This window comes from Cherax quadricarinatus, chromosome 95, assembly GCF_038502225.1.
Source record: "Cherax quadricarinatus isolate ZL_2023a chromosome 95, ASM3850222v1, whole genome shotgun sequence".
NCBI lineage: Eukaryota > Metazoa > Arthropoda > Malacostraca > Decapoda > Parastacidae > Cherax > Cherax quadricarinatus.
In genome coordinates this window covers 7,914,723-7,932,233 of record NC_091386.1, presented here as the reverse complement: position 1 = coordinate 7,932,233, position 17,511 = coordinate 7,914,723, and the positions used below count along the sequence as shown (strand labels likewise).

General features: G+C 45.4%; 1 protein-coding gene across 1 annotated transcript in view; it reads right to left on the bottom strand.

Moving 5' to 3' along the window:
* The window catches only part of LOC128692892 (WD repeat-containing protein 47-like), a 461,968-nt gene that overhangs the window by 357,928 nt on the left and 86,529 nt on the right, over positions 1 to 17,511 (bottom strand). The gene's annotated exons all lie outside the window — the stretch shown is intronic.

Sequence of the window (17,511 nt, the reverse complement as noted above, 5' to 3'; positions counted from 1 at the left end):
TTTCTTTCGTCTGGTGCCCAGTTTTGTGAAGCCGTATTATTTGAGTTATAGTTTCAGGTGTTAAAGACTTCCATTTACCCATAATTAAACATGTATAGCACCAAAACTAAAGTGAACACTGGACAAAAGATGGGGCGGATGAGAGACAAAAGTGTAACACTTCTCTCACCACGGCAGCCACGTGAGCACTGAAGAGTCACTGTGGAGTGTGGCAGCAGGCCGTGATGTCATGCTAACTGCTGCTACCCGGCATAATGCACTGACAAAAAAGACCCCCCTGTATGGTAGGCCTTTGATTTTCATCACGGCATTATGGCGGGGTACTCACCCGGCATAATGCCGTGACGAACACTGTATACTGTATAAACAAGAGATCTATGTACCAGACTTATAAATAACTACTCGTGCTGTTCACCAATCTTTGTATGGACTGATGAAGTCACTGTGGGGCGAAACGTTTCCTTACTAAAGATAAGCAAGTGTTGCACATGTCTCTACTTTATCAACTAATGATAACTGATAATCTCCTCGACGGTGTAGTACAAGCAGAGGTGTTAGTAGCGACAGCTTGTTGCACCAACACACTCACAACCAAGACGTTTCTCCAAGGATACGTTTCGCCACTTAGGGCTTTACAAATCACAATGATAAACACACAAGACATTATAATGATAAGGGTAATTGAAGAAACGACTCGCGCAATACACGTGTAAAACGTGCTGGGACCACCAGCGTTATAAGGAAGGAAACGTTGGGACCACCAGCGTTATAAGGAAGGAAACGTTGGGACCACCAGCGTTATAAGGAAGGAAACGTTGGGACCACCAGCGTTATAAGGAAGGAAACGTTGGGACCACCAGCGTTATAAGGATGGAAACGTTGGGACCACCAGCGTTATAAGGATGGAAACGTTGGGACCACCAGCGTTATAAGGAAGGAAACGTTGGGACCACCAGTGTTATAAGGAAGGAAACGTTGGGACCACCAGCGTTATAAGGAAGGAAACGTTGGGACCACCAGCGTTATAAGGAAGGAAACGCTGGGACCACCAGTGATAAAAGGTAGAAAACGTTGGGACCACCAGTGATAAGAGGAAGGAAACGTTGGGACCACCAGTGATAAAAGGAAACGTTGGGACCACCAGTGATAAAAGGTAGGAAACGTTGGGACCACAGTGATAAAAGGTATGAAACGTTGGGACCACCAGTGATAAAAGGTAGGAAACGTTGGGACCACCAGTGATAAAAGGTAGGAAACGTTGGGACCACCAGTGATAAAAGGTAGGAAACGTTGGGACCACCAGTGATAAAAGGTAGGAAACGTTGGGACCACCAGTGATAAAAGGTAGGAAACGTTGGGACAACCAGTGATAAAAGGTAGGAAACGTTGGGACCACCAGTGATAAAAGGTAGGAAACGTTGGGACCACCAGTGATAAAAGGTAGGAAACGTTGGGACCACCAGTGATAAGAGGAAGGAAACGTTGGGCCCACCAGTGATAAAAGGTAGGAAACGTTGGGACCACCAGTGATAAAAGGTAGGAAACGTTACACGAATTCAACATCTTTTTACAAACATATAATTGAACCGTATAAATGCCAAATATTTTATGTTGGGTAGAAGGAAAGATTGGGGCCCGACAACGTGCCCAGTCCTAGGGCCCGGGGCCCTGGGTAGTCACTACAAGCTTGTACTGAACACCTTCACTGGTTCTTGAACAATGTGGGAGCTGCTGTGTGGGACCCAGGAGCTGGTGTCGCTCTAAGAACAACAATGTGGGACCCAGGAACTGGCGTCGCTCTAAGAACAACAATGTGGTGACGTGTACTTAGCTCTGTGAAGACCTGTTTGCGCTCTCTCTACGAATTGAAGCAAGATGCCCTCCATCGAGCAACTTTACCAACAGCTTAAGGAAGAATTGAGGATGGCGAAGATGGAGATTCGGCGACTGACCGAGGAAAACAAGAAGATTCGTAGTAGTCCTCCTGTTTTGAGTCCTCAGGTCAAGAAGGGAAACTGGTCAGTGGCTGGACAGCAGGGAACGAAGTTGACGTTCAAGAAGACGAATGGAAAGGTAGAAACGATGAAGAAAGAGACTGCCGTGGAAACTGTTGTGGAAACATCTAATACATTCTCAGTGCTACCTGACGAATGTGAGTCGACTACTGGGAACGTCACAACGAACGACATCAAGGAAAGTAAGAATATTGTTGTTGGGGATAGCCAAGTTAGGTATATGGATAGGGCGTTCTGCTTGAAGGACAGGAGTAGGAGACAGAGAGTTTGCTTTCCTGGGGCTGGGATGGAGGATATTGTTAGCCATCTGGATGACATCATGAGAGGTAATGGGAGCAATCCTATTATCTGTCTCAGTGCTGGAGGCAACGATGTTGGCAGACGTAGGAGTGAAGACCTGATTAGCAGGTATAGGCCAGCAATAGAAATAATTAGGACTAAGGGTGGGAACCCTGTCATATGTGGTATTTTGCCAAGGAGAGGAGTTGGAAATGAATGGTTGTCCAGGGCAATTGGTGTCAATTGCTGGCTGGACAAATACTGTAAGGAAAATGCGGTAACATTCGTTGACAACTGGGACCTCTTCTATGGCAGAAATGACATGTATGCCAGGGATGGGGTTCACTTATCTAGGTCTGGGGTGGTAGCACTGGCAACTGCAGTGGAGGAAGCTGTTAGGACTTTAAACTAGGAATAGTTAGTGGTATGGGTTTTGGCAGGAAAACAGTGAAGTCCCAGTGTAGTAATATTACGAGTTCTAGGGGAACTAGTAATAAGCAGAACGAGGTAGATATTGAAAAGCCAGTGACTTTGGGTGATAAGGACAGTAATAGGTTTAGTAGAAAAACAGAAATGAGCAGGAAGGGTAAAGAGAAAGGAGAGTCTTTCAATGTTTATTATGCAAATTGCCGAAGTGCTAGGAATAAGATGGACGAGTTGAGATTAGTTGCTAGTGCAGGTAACATTGATGTATTTGCCTTAACCGAGACGTGGTTTAATTCAAAAAGTCGGGACATGCCTGCGGAATGTCATATTCAGGGTTAAATTGTTCCAAGTAGATAGAAGTATCGGGAAGGGGGGTGGGGTGGCATTGTATGTCCGAGATCGCTTGAACTGTTGCATAAAAACGGGTATTAAGTCTGAAGTAACACATACAGAGTCTGTTTGGATAGAATTTTCAGAGGAGCATGAAAAACTAATTTTAGGAGTGATATACCGTCCCCCAAACTTAGATAGGGACCAAGGGAGACTACTATGGGAGGAAATTGTTAAGGCCACAAGGCACGATAATGTAGTAATTCTAGGAGACTTTAACTTTAGTCATATTGATTGGAATTTCTTGACTGGGAATTTAGAATCATACGACTTCTTAGAAGTAGTTCAGGATTGTTTTTTGAAGCAGTTTGTGACAGAACCTACAAGGGGAAATAACCTGCTTGACTTAGTTATGGCAAACAATGAATCCCTTGTTAATAATTTAGAAATTTCAGAGGAACTGGGTGCTAGCGACCACAAATCAATTACATTTAGCATTGAATGGAAGTACGATAGTAGCGATAACTCAGTAACAGTCCCAGATTTTCGCTTAGCAGATTACGATGGGCTTAGAGAACACTTATCATCTGTTGACTGGGGTAACGAAGAGAGCTATCAATATGACAGTTTTCTGAACACTATACATGCTGCTCAAAGAACGTTTATCCCATATAAAGAAATTAGATCAAATAGAAATGACCCAAAATGGATGAATAATAGGCTCAAATATCTACTAGGGCATAAGAAAGGAATTTATAGGCGTATCAAAAGAGGTGAGGGTCATCTTATGAATCAGTATATTGACATTAAGAGGGACATTAAAAAGGGGATAAGAAAAGCTAAAAGGGACTATGAAATTAAAGTTGCTAGGGATTCTAAAACTAACCCAAAAAGTTTTTTCCAGGTCTATAGAACAAAAGTTAGAGATAAGATAGGTCCCCTTAAAAATAACTATGGGCATCTTACTGACAAAGAGAATGAAATGTGCTCGATTTTAAATAATTATTTTCTCTCGGTTTTTACACAGGAAGACACTAATAATATTCCGGTAATTAATTTTTATAGTGGATCAGAAGAAGATAAATTATGTAACATCACAGTCACTAGTGAAATGGTTGTGAAGCAGATAGACCGACTGAAGCAAAATAAGTCACCGGGTCCTGATGAGGTTTTTTCAAGGGTTCTTAAGGAATGCAAAATGGAAGTCTGTGAACCATTAACTAATATTTTTAATTTATCTCTTCAAACAGGTGTAGTGTCTGATATGTGGAAGATGGCTAATGTAATTCCTATTTTTAAAACAGGGGACAAGTCGTTACAGTCAAATTACCGCCCAATAAGCCTGACCTCAATTGTAGGCAAATTACTAGAGTCAATTATAGCTGAGATTATAAGAAGCCATCTCGATAAGCATAGCTTGATTAATGATACTCAGCATGGATTCACAAGAGGCCGGTCTTGTCTAACTAATTTATTAACTTTCTTCAGTAAAGCTTTTGAGGCTGTTGACCACGATAAAGAATTTGATATTGTTTACTTAGATTTTAGTAAGGCATTTGATAGAGTTCCGCACCAAAGACTGTTGAAGAAAGTAGCAGCTCATGGCATTGGGGGAAGGGTGCTCTCGTGGATCGAATCATGGCTCACAGACAGGAAGCAGAGAGTGTCCATAAATGGGGTTAAATCCGAGTGGGGATCAGTAACAAGTGGGGTTCCACAGGGATCAGTCTTGGGCCCGTTGTTGTTTATAATATATATCAATGATCTTGATGAAGGAATTACTAGTGATATGAGCAAATTCGCCGATGACACAAAGATAGGTAGGATAATTGATTCAAACGTAGATGCTAGGGAACTTCAGGAGGATTTAGACAAACTCTACTCTTGGTCAGAAAAGTGGCAGATGCAGTTCAATGTAGATAAATGCAAGGTTCTGAAGCTCGGGAGTGTCCATAACCCTAGCACTTATAAGTTAAATAATGTAGAACTTAGCCATACAGATTGCGAAAAGGACTTGGGGGTTATGGTAAGCAGCAACCTTAAACCAAGACAGCAATGCCTAAGCGTACGTAATAAGGCAAATAGATTACTGGGATTTATATCAAGAAGTGTAAGCAACAGAAGTCCAGAGGTCATACTGCAGCTTTATACATCATTAGTAAGGCCTCACCTAGATTATGCAGCTCAATTCTGGTCTCCATATTACAGAATGGACATAAATTCGTTAGAAAACATTCAGCGTAGGATGACTAAATTAATACATAGCATTAGAAATCTTCCTTATGAAGAAAGATTGAAGACTCTTAAGTTACATTCACTTGTTAGACGAAGAATGAGGGGAGACCTGATCGAAGTGTATAAGTGGAAGATAGGTATTAATAAAGGGGATATTAACAAGGTCTTGAGGATATCTCTCCAAGAGAGAACCCGCAGTAATGGATTTAAATTAGATAAGTTTAGATTTAGAAAGGACATAGGAAAGTATTGGTTTGGAAATAGGGTAGTTGATGAGTGGAACAGTCTACCTAGTTGGGTTATTGAGGCTGGGACTTTGGGTAGTTTCAAATTTAGGTTGGATAAGTACATGAGTGGGAGGGGTTGGATTTGAGAGGGACTTGCACATCGGAGCTTGTTTCTTGGGTGGCATTGAAAATTGGGTTGGTCAAATGTTGTTAGTGGGATGAATTGTAAAGGACCTGCCTAGTATGGGCCAACAGGCCTGCTGCAGTGTTCCTCCTTTCTTATGTTCTTATGTTCTTATGTGGGATCCAGGAACTGGCGACGCTCTAAGGACAACAATGTGGGACCCAGGAGCTGGCGTCGCTCTAAGAACAACAATGTGGGACCCAGGAGCTGGCGTCGCTCTAAGAACAACAATGTGGGACCCAGGAGCTGGCGTCGCTCTAAGAACAACAATGTGGGACCCAGGAGCTGGCGTCGCTCTAAGAACAACAATGTGGGACCCAGGAACTGGCGTCGCTCTAAGAACAACAATGTGGGACCCAGGAACTGGCGTCGCTCTAAGAACAACAATGTGGGACCCAGGAACTGGCGTCGCTCTAAGAACAACAGCTTTCTGAACAAAGCTTATGGTGAGGTAACGTTCGTAAAACTTGTCAAGACTGCACACACTGAGTCACGTTGGTAGTTTGTGTGTCTGAGTGTGTGTACCCTCACAAACATGCGAGGGGAAGGGGTGTTGAACATAAGAACATAAGAAAGAAGGAACACTGCAACAGGCCTACTGACCCATGCGGAGCAGGTCTATGTCCCCCCCCCCGGATTAGACCAATGACCCACCCCCCGGATTATCCCAATGACCCACCCAGTCTGGTCATCCCCACTCAAGGAAGGAGCACTGCACCAGACCCAGCAGCACAAGCTAGTAAGGTCCAACTTACACCCACCCACACCCACTCATGTATTTATCTAACCTATTTTTAAAACTACGCAACGTTTTAGCCTCAGTAACTGTACTCGGGAGTTTGTTCCACTCATCCACAACTCTATTACCAAACCAGTGCTTTCCTATATCCTTCCTGAATCTGAATTTTTCCAACTTGAAACCATTGCTGCGAGTCCTGTCTTGGCTGGAAATTTTCAGCACACTATTTACATCCCCTTTATTTATTCCTGTTTTCCATTTATACACCTCGATCATATCCCCCCTAATTCTACGCCTTTCGAGGGAGTGCAGATTCAGGGCCTCAGTCTATCCTCATAGGGAAGATTTCTGATACATGGGATCATCTTTGTCATCCTCCTCTGTACGTTTTCCAGAGCATTTATATCCATTCTGTAATACTGTGACCAGAACTGAGCAGCATAGTCTAAATGAGGTCTAACCAAGGATATACAGAGTTGAAGAACAACCTGAGGACTTCTATTATTTATACTTCTAGATATGAAGCCAAGAATTCTGTTAGCTTTATTGCGAACACTAATGCACTGTTGTCTTGGTTTTAGATAACTGCTAACCAGAACTCCAAAATTCTTTTCGCAATCGGTAGTACCATTCACTACGAAGCACAGTGGCTATGGTTCAACCCCCCTGTGGTTGTTTTGCACCTTGCATCGCTTCTTGGTGATTATTGTATAAGGTAGAGTGTAGATACATGGTTTAGAAAACCAACGGGATGATCTTCTAGACACTTGTTCAACACTTGGGTCCTCTTTACTGCAGGAATGTTTCGCCAACCAGTAGCTTCCTCAGTCCAATACACAAGCCACTGGATGGCGAAACGTTTCCACAAGATACCCTAGTGTTACACAAGTGTCTAATTCAACATGTTAAGGTCACTTTTTTAGCAAATATGTAATATTAACATCTTAAAAGTATCCGCTGGTAATTGTAACTTTCTCACGGATACCAAAAATACCCGACAATCACCAATACTTTGGTACACACTTACAGGACCACAAGTTATTGGCAACGAAGAGCCACTGTGAATTCGGTTTCCAAGACAGAAACAAGAATCAAATCTGAGACCATGTAAACTCTACACAGTTTAAGAAGACAGAGTAGCAACGAAAGGGAGAAAGAGGAACACATGGGAAAATATGAATGAAGCAGCAGAGAAACGGAACAAACCAACTATTTCGAAAGAGGTGGATCAACAGGGAACAAAAAGGAAAAGCTAAGAAATGCCCCAACACTCCACAGAGCTCCTCTGTCCAGTACCACCAAATAAAGACAACAGTAAGAGATGAATGAACCAGTGTGTGATCGAATGTTAGTGGGATCACCAACACTTGTAAAGTTATCAAAGAGAAGGAGGTATATCACAGACGAAACTCTCAGGAATAATAACAAATGCACTATTCCCAGAGGGCTACCAAACAGTAAGACAGGAAAAGGAAAAGAGAAGTTCAAAGGGAGGGAATTGAGGGCGAAGTTGAACAAGCAATGATGGAGGTAATATAGCAGAAGTGAGAAATGGTAAAAGAGATTCATACGAAACGTGGAAAAGAGAGAGAGAACCATGGTTTAATCAGGAATGCAAAGAAGAAAATAAAAGGTGTAAGATTTTGAAAAGAAAGAAGAGCAAATCACAGCAAAGGAACTGGAAAACAAGCAGGAGAGTTAGAAACTTATAAGCAACATTGAGAAGAAGGTAAAACACAATTTGAAAATGCCAAAGGCCAAACCGGAAGCAAAGTTACTCCACAACAACTAAAGGGATAAAAATAACCGAAGAACCAAGTGATAAAAGGCTGAAGGAGAGAGAGACGATAACAGAAAATGTCAGAAGTGTGCAAAAAGGTTAGGAAAACTTTGAAAAGGTCTTGACAAAATAACCTGGAGAACTACAGGGAAGCACCGCAGATAGATCAACAAGTGGTAAACCTACTACAGCAGCTTAATGTAACAAAACAATGGGACCATACAACATATAGACTCCTGGATGTCTTCAAGAAGGAGCTGGACACATACCTAAAGCCAGTACCTGATCAGCCGGTCTGTGGTTCGTACGATGGACTATGTACGGCCAGAAGTAACAGCCTGACCTACCGGGACACCTGGTCATGGCCTGGGCAGCGGGGGCGTTGACCTCCGCAACTCTCCAGGAAGACTCCAGGCAGATATCTCCACGGGTTCTGAGGTCTTCAACCTCTCTCCACAATAAGGACATTTACCAGGAAATTTAAAAAAAAAAAAGGCAAATGTCGTCCTCATATACACAAAAGAAATGGAATGTCCAAAAGACAGTGAATTACAAGCCAGTGTCTAAAACACACCATCAAACATTCCAGAGAAGATTGTAAGACATAGGAAATCAGAGCACAAAGATAAATATCTTTACAAGTAACTAACACGGATTTGGGAATGCAAAATCCTGATTTACAAATCTGCTGGAGTTTTGTTACTGTCAGGGAAGTAAAACCAGAAGACGGGGCTGGTGGACTGCCACTTCTTGGACTGGATGAAAGTATCTGATGCAACACCAGATTTGTACAGAAATTAGAGGAACAAGAAGGGTACAAAGGCAGAGGCTTAAGTGGGTCAGGGAGTACATGAAAGACAAGCAATGACTGGGATATCAGAATGGAAGAAAGTAACAAGCAAAGTTCCAGAAGAATCAGTACTAGGACCACTAGAGTGTGAACGACCTACCAGAGTGGATCAATTCCCGTGTCACTGTTTGCTGTTGATGTAACACTAATGTTTCGGATAATAAGAGGACGCGATACAGATAATCTCTTCGGAGACCTTAACCAACTGCCTAGATAGCCAAACAAGTGGCTTTAGAGATTAACTCAAATAATTGCAAGGCCAAGTAATCTGGAGATGGTGACGGTAAACAAGACACAGAGAAGAGCAGGGACGGAGTGGTGTAAATATCAGCACCAGGAAGTAAATATAACGCCAAACATATCACGATAATTACATATAACCAGTGTAACGTCAGCGGCAAGACAAAAATAGCAAACGTCAGAAAGCATTCAGGAACTTAAACAGAGAATCTTTCAGAACTTCATGCACATATGTTAAGCCAGTCATTAAGAACACAGCACCAGCATGGAGCCCACACCTGCACAGATGTGGGAAGAAACTCGTAAAAGTTCGAATATTTGCAGTCAGACTTCTCATGATAATATTCAAGGAACTAAACTTGACAACCTTCGTGGAGAAGACAAGAGGAGACACGATAACGACGTACAACATTATATGAAGAATTGATAGGGCAGACAAGAACAGAAACAAGGGGACACAAGCTGCAACACAACTGAAGAATTAGACATATGGGTAACTTAATTTGTAGACGTTTCGCCATCCAGTGGCTTTATCAATACAAGGTATTATACACTATACATGTAACACAATTATATCTTTAGTCTCAGGGTGGATGAAAAGTGGAATAACTTGTCGCTATTATATACAACTCTTGTACTACTACTACTACTACTACTACTACTACTACTACTACTACTACCACCACCTCTTCCTGCCTATATATAGCCGTCCTGCTCCACCTCTGGTTATCAAAAATGGTATACAATACCGACAGGTTGTTAGGTAAGACACATATGCAACAGTTAGACAACTTTATTCCGAAACGTTTCGCCTACACAGTAGGCTTCTTCAGTCGAATACAGAAAATAGGCAGGAACAGTAGAGATGTGAAGACGATGTAATCAGTCCATCACCCTTGTAGTCGTAGAATTTGAGGTTGCCAGTCCCTCAGCCTGGAGCAGTTCAGTTCCATAGTCAGGAACTATCTCTGCTGTTCCTGCCTATTTTCTGTATTCGACTGAAGAAGCCTACTGTGTAGGCGAAACGTTTCGGAATAAAGTTGTCTAACTGTTGCATATGTGTCTTACCTAACAACCTCTGGTTAGTGTGACTTTGTCAATGGTCCAAGTCGGAGCGAAACGTCGTCGTAAGCTTCTCTCTTTTATGTGCGGGTTATTTGTGTAACTTGGGTGAAGCGATGGAGCAAATTACACACAACTACAAGAATATTTAAGGCTCAACAGACCAGAAATTATTGATGCTGATCAAAATAGTTTAGAAGTACACGGGAAAGTCCACACTGAGGCTATCTGCTGAGAAGGTCGTAATGACACGATTACAAACAAACCATACCACGGGCGGGATTTGAACCCGCGGTCAGAGAGTCTCAAAACTCCAGACCGTCGCGTTATCCACTAGACCAGCTAGCCACAATAAGATTCGTCCAACTAGGTATATTTCTACACCATAGAAAGGTTAGCATAGGCCACCACTGTAAAAACTTGCATTTATGGTCACAGTGGTGGCCTATGCTAACCTTCCTATGGTGTAGAAATATACCTAGTTGGACGAATCTTATTGTGGCTAGCTGGTCCAGTGGCTAACGCGACGGTCTGCCAGGTATGTGCCACACACTGCCTCTGCCAGAGGGGAATGCCAGGTATGTGCCACACACTGCCTCTGCCAGAGGTGAATGCCAGGTATGGGCCACACACTGCCTCTGCCAGAGGTGAATGCCAGGTATGTGCCACACACTGCCTCTGCCAGAGGTGAATGCCAGGTATGGGCCACACACTGCCTCTGCCAGAGGTGAATGCCAGGTATGTGCCACACACTGCCTCTGCCAGAGGTGAATGCCAGGTATGTGCCACACACTGCCTCTGCCAGAGGTGAATGTCAGGTATGTGCCACACACTGCCTCTGCCAGAGGTGAATGTCAGGTATGTGCCACACACTGCCTCTGCCAGAGGTGAATGTCAGGTATGTGCCACACACTGCCTCTGACAGAGGTGAATGTCAGGTATGTGCCACACACTGCCTCTGCCAGAGGTGAATGTCAGGTATGTGCCACACACTGCCTCTGCCAGAGGTGAATGTCAGGTATGTGCCACACACTGCCTCTGCCAGAGGTGAATGTCAGGTATGTGCCACACACTGCCTCTGCCAGAGGTGAATGTCAGGTATGTGCCACACACTGCCTCTGTCAGAGGTGAATGTCAGGTATGTGCCACACACTGCCTCTGCCAGAGGTGAATGTCAGGTATGTGCCACACACTGCCTCTGCCAGAGGTGAATGTCAGGTATGTGCCACACACTGCCTCTGCCAGAGGTGAATGTCAGGTATGTGCCACACACTGCCTCTGCCAGAGGTGAATGCCAGGTATGGGCCCCACACTGCCTCTGCCAGAGGTGAATGCCAGGTATGGGCCACACACTGCCTCTGCCAGAGGTGAATGCCAGGTATGGGCCCCACACTGCCTCTGCCAGAGGTGAATGCCAGGTATGGGCCCCACACTGCCTCTGCTCATTACAACTGTTGTTAATTAAAACAAGAGACACGTATTACTGCACAACTTAAGTCAACTTCTGCACTCTGTGGTGCAGGTGGTCGTGTGGTGCAGGTGGTCGTGTGGTGCAGGTGGTCGTGTGGTGCAGGTGGTCGTGTGGTGCAGGTGGTCGTGTGGTGCAGGTGGTCGTGTGGTGCAGGTGGTCGTGTGGTGCAGGTGGTCGTGTGGTGCAGGTGGTCGTGTGGTGCAGGTGGTCGTGTGGTGCAGGTGGTCGTGTGGTGCAGGTGGTCGTGTGGTGCAGGTGGTCGTGTGGTGCAGGTGGTCGTGTGGTGCAGGTGGTCGTGTGGTGCAGGTGGTCGTGTGGTGCAGGTGGTCGTGTGGTGCAGGTGGTCGTGTGGTGCAGGTGGTCGTGTGGTGCAGGTGGTCGTGTGGTGCAGGTGGTCGTGTGGTGCAGGTGGTCGTGTGGTGCAGGTGGTCGTGTGGTGCAGGTGGTCGTGTGGTGCAGGTGGTCGTGTGGTGCAGGTGGTCGTGTGGTGCAGGTGGTCGTGTGGTGCAGGTGGTCGTGTGGTGCAGGTGGTCGTGTGGTGCAGGTGGTCGTGTGGTGCAGGTGGTCGTGTGGTGCAGGTGGTCGTGTGGTGCAGGGGGTCGTGTGGTGCAGGTGGTCGTGTGGTGCAGGTGGTCGTGTGGTGCAGGTGGTCGTGTGGTGCAGGTGGTCGTGTGGTGCAGGTGGTCGTGTGGTGCAGGTGGTCGTGTGGTGCAGGTGGTCGTGTGGTGCAGGTGGTCGTGTGGTGCAGGTGGTCGTGTGGTGCAGGTGGTCGTGTGGTGCAGGTGGTCGTGTGGTGCAGGTGGTCGTGTGGTGCAGGTGGTCGTGTGGTGCAGGTGGTCGTGTGGTGCAGGTGGTCGTGTGGTGCAGGTGGTCGTGTGGTGCAGGTGGTCGTGTGGTGCAGGTGGTCGTGTGGTGCAGGTGGTCGTGTGGTGCAGGTGGTCGTGTGGTGCAGGTGGTCGTGTGGTGCAGGTGGTCGTGTGGTGCAGGTGGTCGTGTGGTGCAGGTGGTCGTGTGGTGCAGGTGGTCGTGTGGTGCAGGTGGTCGTGTGGTGCAGGTGGTCGTGTGGTGCAGGTGGTCGTGTGGTGCAGGTGGTCGTGTGGTGCAGGTGGTCGTGTGGTGCAGGTGGTCGTGTGGTGCAGGTGGTCGTGTGGTGCAGGTGGTCGTGTGGTGCAGGTGGTCGGGTGGTGCAGGTGGTCGTGTGGTGCAGGTGGTCGTGTGGTGCAGGTGGTCGTGTGGTGCAGGTGGTCGTGTGGTGCAGGTGGTCGTGTGGTGCAGGTGGTCGTGTGGTGCAGGTGGTCGTGTGGTGCAGGTGGTCGTGTGGTGCAGGTGGTCGTGTGGTGCAGGTGGTCGTGTGGTGCAGGTGGTCGTGTGGTGCAGGTGGTCGTGTGGTGCAGGTGGTCGTGTGGTGCAGGTGGTCGTGTGGTGCAGGTGGTCGTGTGGTGCAGGTGGTCGTGTGGTGCAGGTGGTCGTGTGGTGCAGGTGGTCGTGTGGTGCAGGTGGTCGTGTGGTGCAGGTGGTCGTGTGGTGCAGGTGGTCGTGTGGTGCAGGTGGTCGTACACTAGGTGTTATACTACCACAACAACCACTATTACTACCACAACCACTATTACTACCACAACAACCACTATTACTACCACAATCACCACTATTACTACCACAACAACCACTATTACTACCACAATCACCACTATTACTACCACAACAACCACTATTACTACCACAACAACCACTATTACTACCACTACCACTATTACTACCACAACAACCACTATTACTACCACAATCACCACTATTACTACCACAACCACCACTATTACTACCACTACAACCACTATTACTACCACAAAAACCACTATTACTACCACAACAACCACTATTGGTAACACAACCACTATTACTACCACAACCATTATTACTACCACTACAACCACTATTACTACCACAACCACCACTATTACTACCACAACCACTATTACTACCACAACCACCACTATTACTACCACAAGCACCACTATTACTACCACAACCACCACTATTACTACCACAACAACCACTATTACTACCACAACAACCACAACTATTACTACCACAACAACCACCACTATTACTACCACAACCATCACTATTACTACCACAACCACCACTATTACTACCACAACCACCACCACTATTACTACCACAGCAACCACTATTACTACCACAACCACCACTATTACTAGCACAACCACCACCACTATTACTACCACAACCACCACCACTATTACTACCACAACCACCACCACTATTACTACCACAACAACCACTATTACTACCACAACAACCACAACTATTACTACCACAACAACCACCACTATTACTACCACAACCACCACCACTATCACTAGCACAACCACCACCACTATTACTACCACAACCACCACCACTATCACTAGCACAACCACCACCACTATCACTAGCACAACCAGCACAACCACCACCACTATCACTAGCACAACCACCACTGCTACATTTACTTCTACCACTACTACCACCATCACTGTGTGCTCATTATTCAGTGTTTAATCTGAGACAGTTGGTGAACCAACATTACCAGTCCATTAATGTCACTTGACCCTAACATAATAATGTATCTAGCTGTGACTTGTGTTTACAAACTGCTTGTCCAGCTGGCTCTTAATGAACCAGCTTGTCCAGCTGGCTCTTAATGAACCAGCTTGTCCAGCTGGCTCTTAATGAACCAGCTTGTCCAGCTGGCTCTTAAACCATCTTGTCCAGCTGGCTCTTAAAGGAACCCTCGTTCTTTCAATGTTGCCACTCAGACACTTACGTGGAACAAGAACTGAACCTTGAGGAACCCTGGTTCTGTACATGTTGCCACTCAGACACTTAACTGGAACAAGAACTGAACCTTGAGGAACCCTGGTTCTGTACATGTTGCCACTCAGACACTTAACTGGAACAAGAACTGAACCTTGAAGAACCCTGGTTCTGTACATGTTGCCACTCAGACACTTAACTGGAACAAGAACTGAACCTTGAGGAACCCTGGTTCTGTACATGTTGCCACTCAGACATTTACTGGAACAAGAACCGAACCTTGAGGAACCCTGGTTCTGTACATGTTGCCACTCAGACATTTACTGGAACAAGAACTGAACCTTGAGGAACCCTGGTTCTGTACATGTTGCCACACAGACATTTACTGGAACAAGAACTGAACCTTGAGGAACCCTGGTTCTGTACATGTTGCCACACAGACATTTACTGGAACAAGAACTGAACCTTGAGGAACCCTGGTTCTGTACATGTTGCCACTCAGACATTTACTGGAACAAGAACTGAACCTTGAGGAACCCTGGTTCTGTACATGTTGCCACACAGACATTTACTGGAACAAGAACTGAACCTTGAGGAACCCTGGTTCTGTACATGTTGCCACACAGACACTTAACTGGAACAAGAACTGAACCTTGAGGAACCCTGGTTCTGTACATGTTGCCACACAGACATTTACTGGAACAAGAACTGAACCTTGAGGAACCCTGGTTCTGTACATGTTGCCACACAGACACTTAACTGGAACAAGAACTGAACCTTGAGGAACCCTGGTTCTGTACATGTTGCCACACAGACATTTACTGGAACAAGAACTGAACCTTGAGGAACCCTGGTTCTGTACATGTTGCCACACAGACATTTACTGGAACAAGAACTGAACCTTGAGGAACCCTGGTTCTGTACATGTTGCCACTCAGACATTTTACTGGAACAAGAACTGAACCTTGAGGAACCCTGGTTCTGTACATGTTGCCACTCAGACACTTAAGTGGAACAAGAACTGAACCTTGAGGAACCCTGGTTCTGTACATGTTGCCACTCAGACATTTTACTGGAACAAGAACTGAACCTTGAGGAACCCTGGTTCTGTACATGTTGCCACACAGACATTTACTGGAACAAGAACTGAACCTTGAGGAACCCTGGTTCTGTACATGTTGCCACACAGACACTTAACTGGAACAAGAACTGAACCTTGAGGAACCCTGGTTCTGTACATGTTGCCACACAGACATTTACTGGAACAAGAACTGAACCTTGAGGAACCCTGGTTCTGTACATGTTGCCACACAGACATTTACTGGAACAAGAACTGAACCTTGAGGAACCCTGGTTCTGTACATGTTGCCACACAGACATTTACTGGAACAAGAACTGAACCTTGAGGAACCCCGGTTCTGTACATGTTGCCACACAGACATTTACTGGAACAAGAACTGAACCTTGAGGAACCCTGGTTCTGTACATGTTGCCACACAGACATTTACTGGAACAAGAACTGAACCTTGAGGAACCCTGGTTCTGTACATGTTACCACACAGACATTTACTGGAACAAGAACTGAACCTTGAGGAACCCTGGTTCTGTACATGTTGCCACTCAGACACTTCACACACCAGTACTACTCGAAGTTTACCAGTTGTAAACCACACATTAATACAGACACGAAGTTCGACCCACATTCCATGCATTTATTTTGGTCAACAATCTTTCCTGGAGTACTTCGTCGATTTTTTTTTTGGGGGGGGGGGGGATAATGACATACTGCATCAGTTGGGATTTTGTCTTTCAGTTTATATACAATTAAAAATTTCGATTTAGTCATGCATGACCTTTTGTCAATAAATTTATGTTGATTCCTGGTTAAGTTATGTACAAGGCAACTAATGGTCTTGTTCCTAATAAGAGTTTTAATTTGTTTACCTAAAACTGATGTTAAGTTGTATATGTCTGGTACACAATACCGACAAGATGAAGAATTAGAGATATGTGCAGCATCCGGGTATCTTTATTGTAGACGCTTCGACATCCAGTGGCTTATAAGTCACTTCTCCGGCCATATGCTGTACTTTCTACAAGATTGATGGACTGAATACATCGATTCCAGGTTGAGGGACTAATTACCACAAACTCCTCCTCTCCTTACCCCTCTCTGCTCTGTATTGGACTGAAGAGGCCATTGTGTCTAATTCATCATTGTGTGTTTGTATTACCATCTTGGTGCATCCTACCTGTAGTGTATTGCCAGGGTCACCGCCCCCGTGGCCCAGTCCCAGATCAGGTCTCCTGGTGCATGACCTGGTCAACCAGTCTGTTCGTGTTAGCCACATAACGTTAGCACTACAGCCTGGGTGATCAGGAACTGACTTGATCAACTTGTGCAGTTCCTTCTTGAAGGGTCATTTGGGAATCATTGTGTAGACAGTGGGTCTACCCACCTGTTTCACATACCGCCCACTAGAGTTACTGCCCTAGGCCTAATTTCGCAAGTGACCGGTAGATAGCAGGCCCCCCTAGGTCTATCCTCACGGCCTGTCTTTTCCCTCAGATCAGCTGGGTCACCACCTGTTAAAGACCCGGGCCGGGACAAGACCAGCAAACCTACCTGACCTCCCATCAAGGCCTACCCCTCCTGGCTACCTTCTTAACTACGTCTACCCGTCTACCCATTATTAAGTAAACACCACTAGTCATTAATGTTTGTGTACACCCTCTAAGCTGCCCTACTACGCTACCAGTCTACAAAATGTCAGTCAAAACAATCGTAATATATATTTTTTGTATCTTAAAAATTTTAATTATTTTTATACAAACGAGCTTGTGGCCATCTGTTTC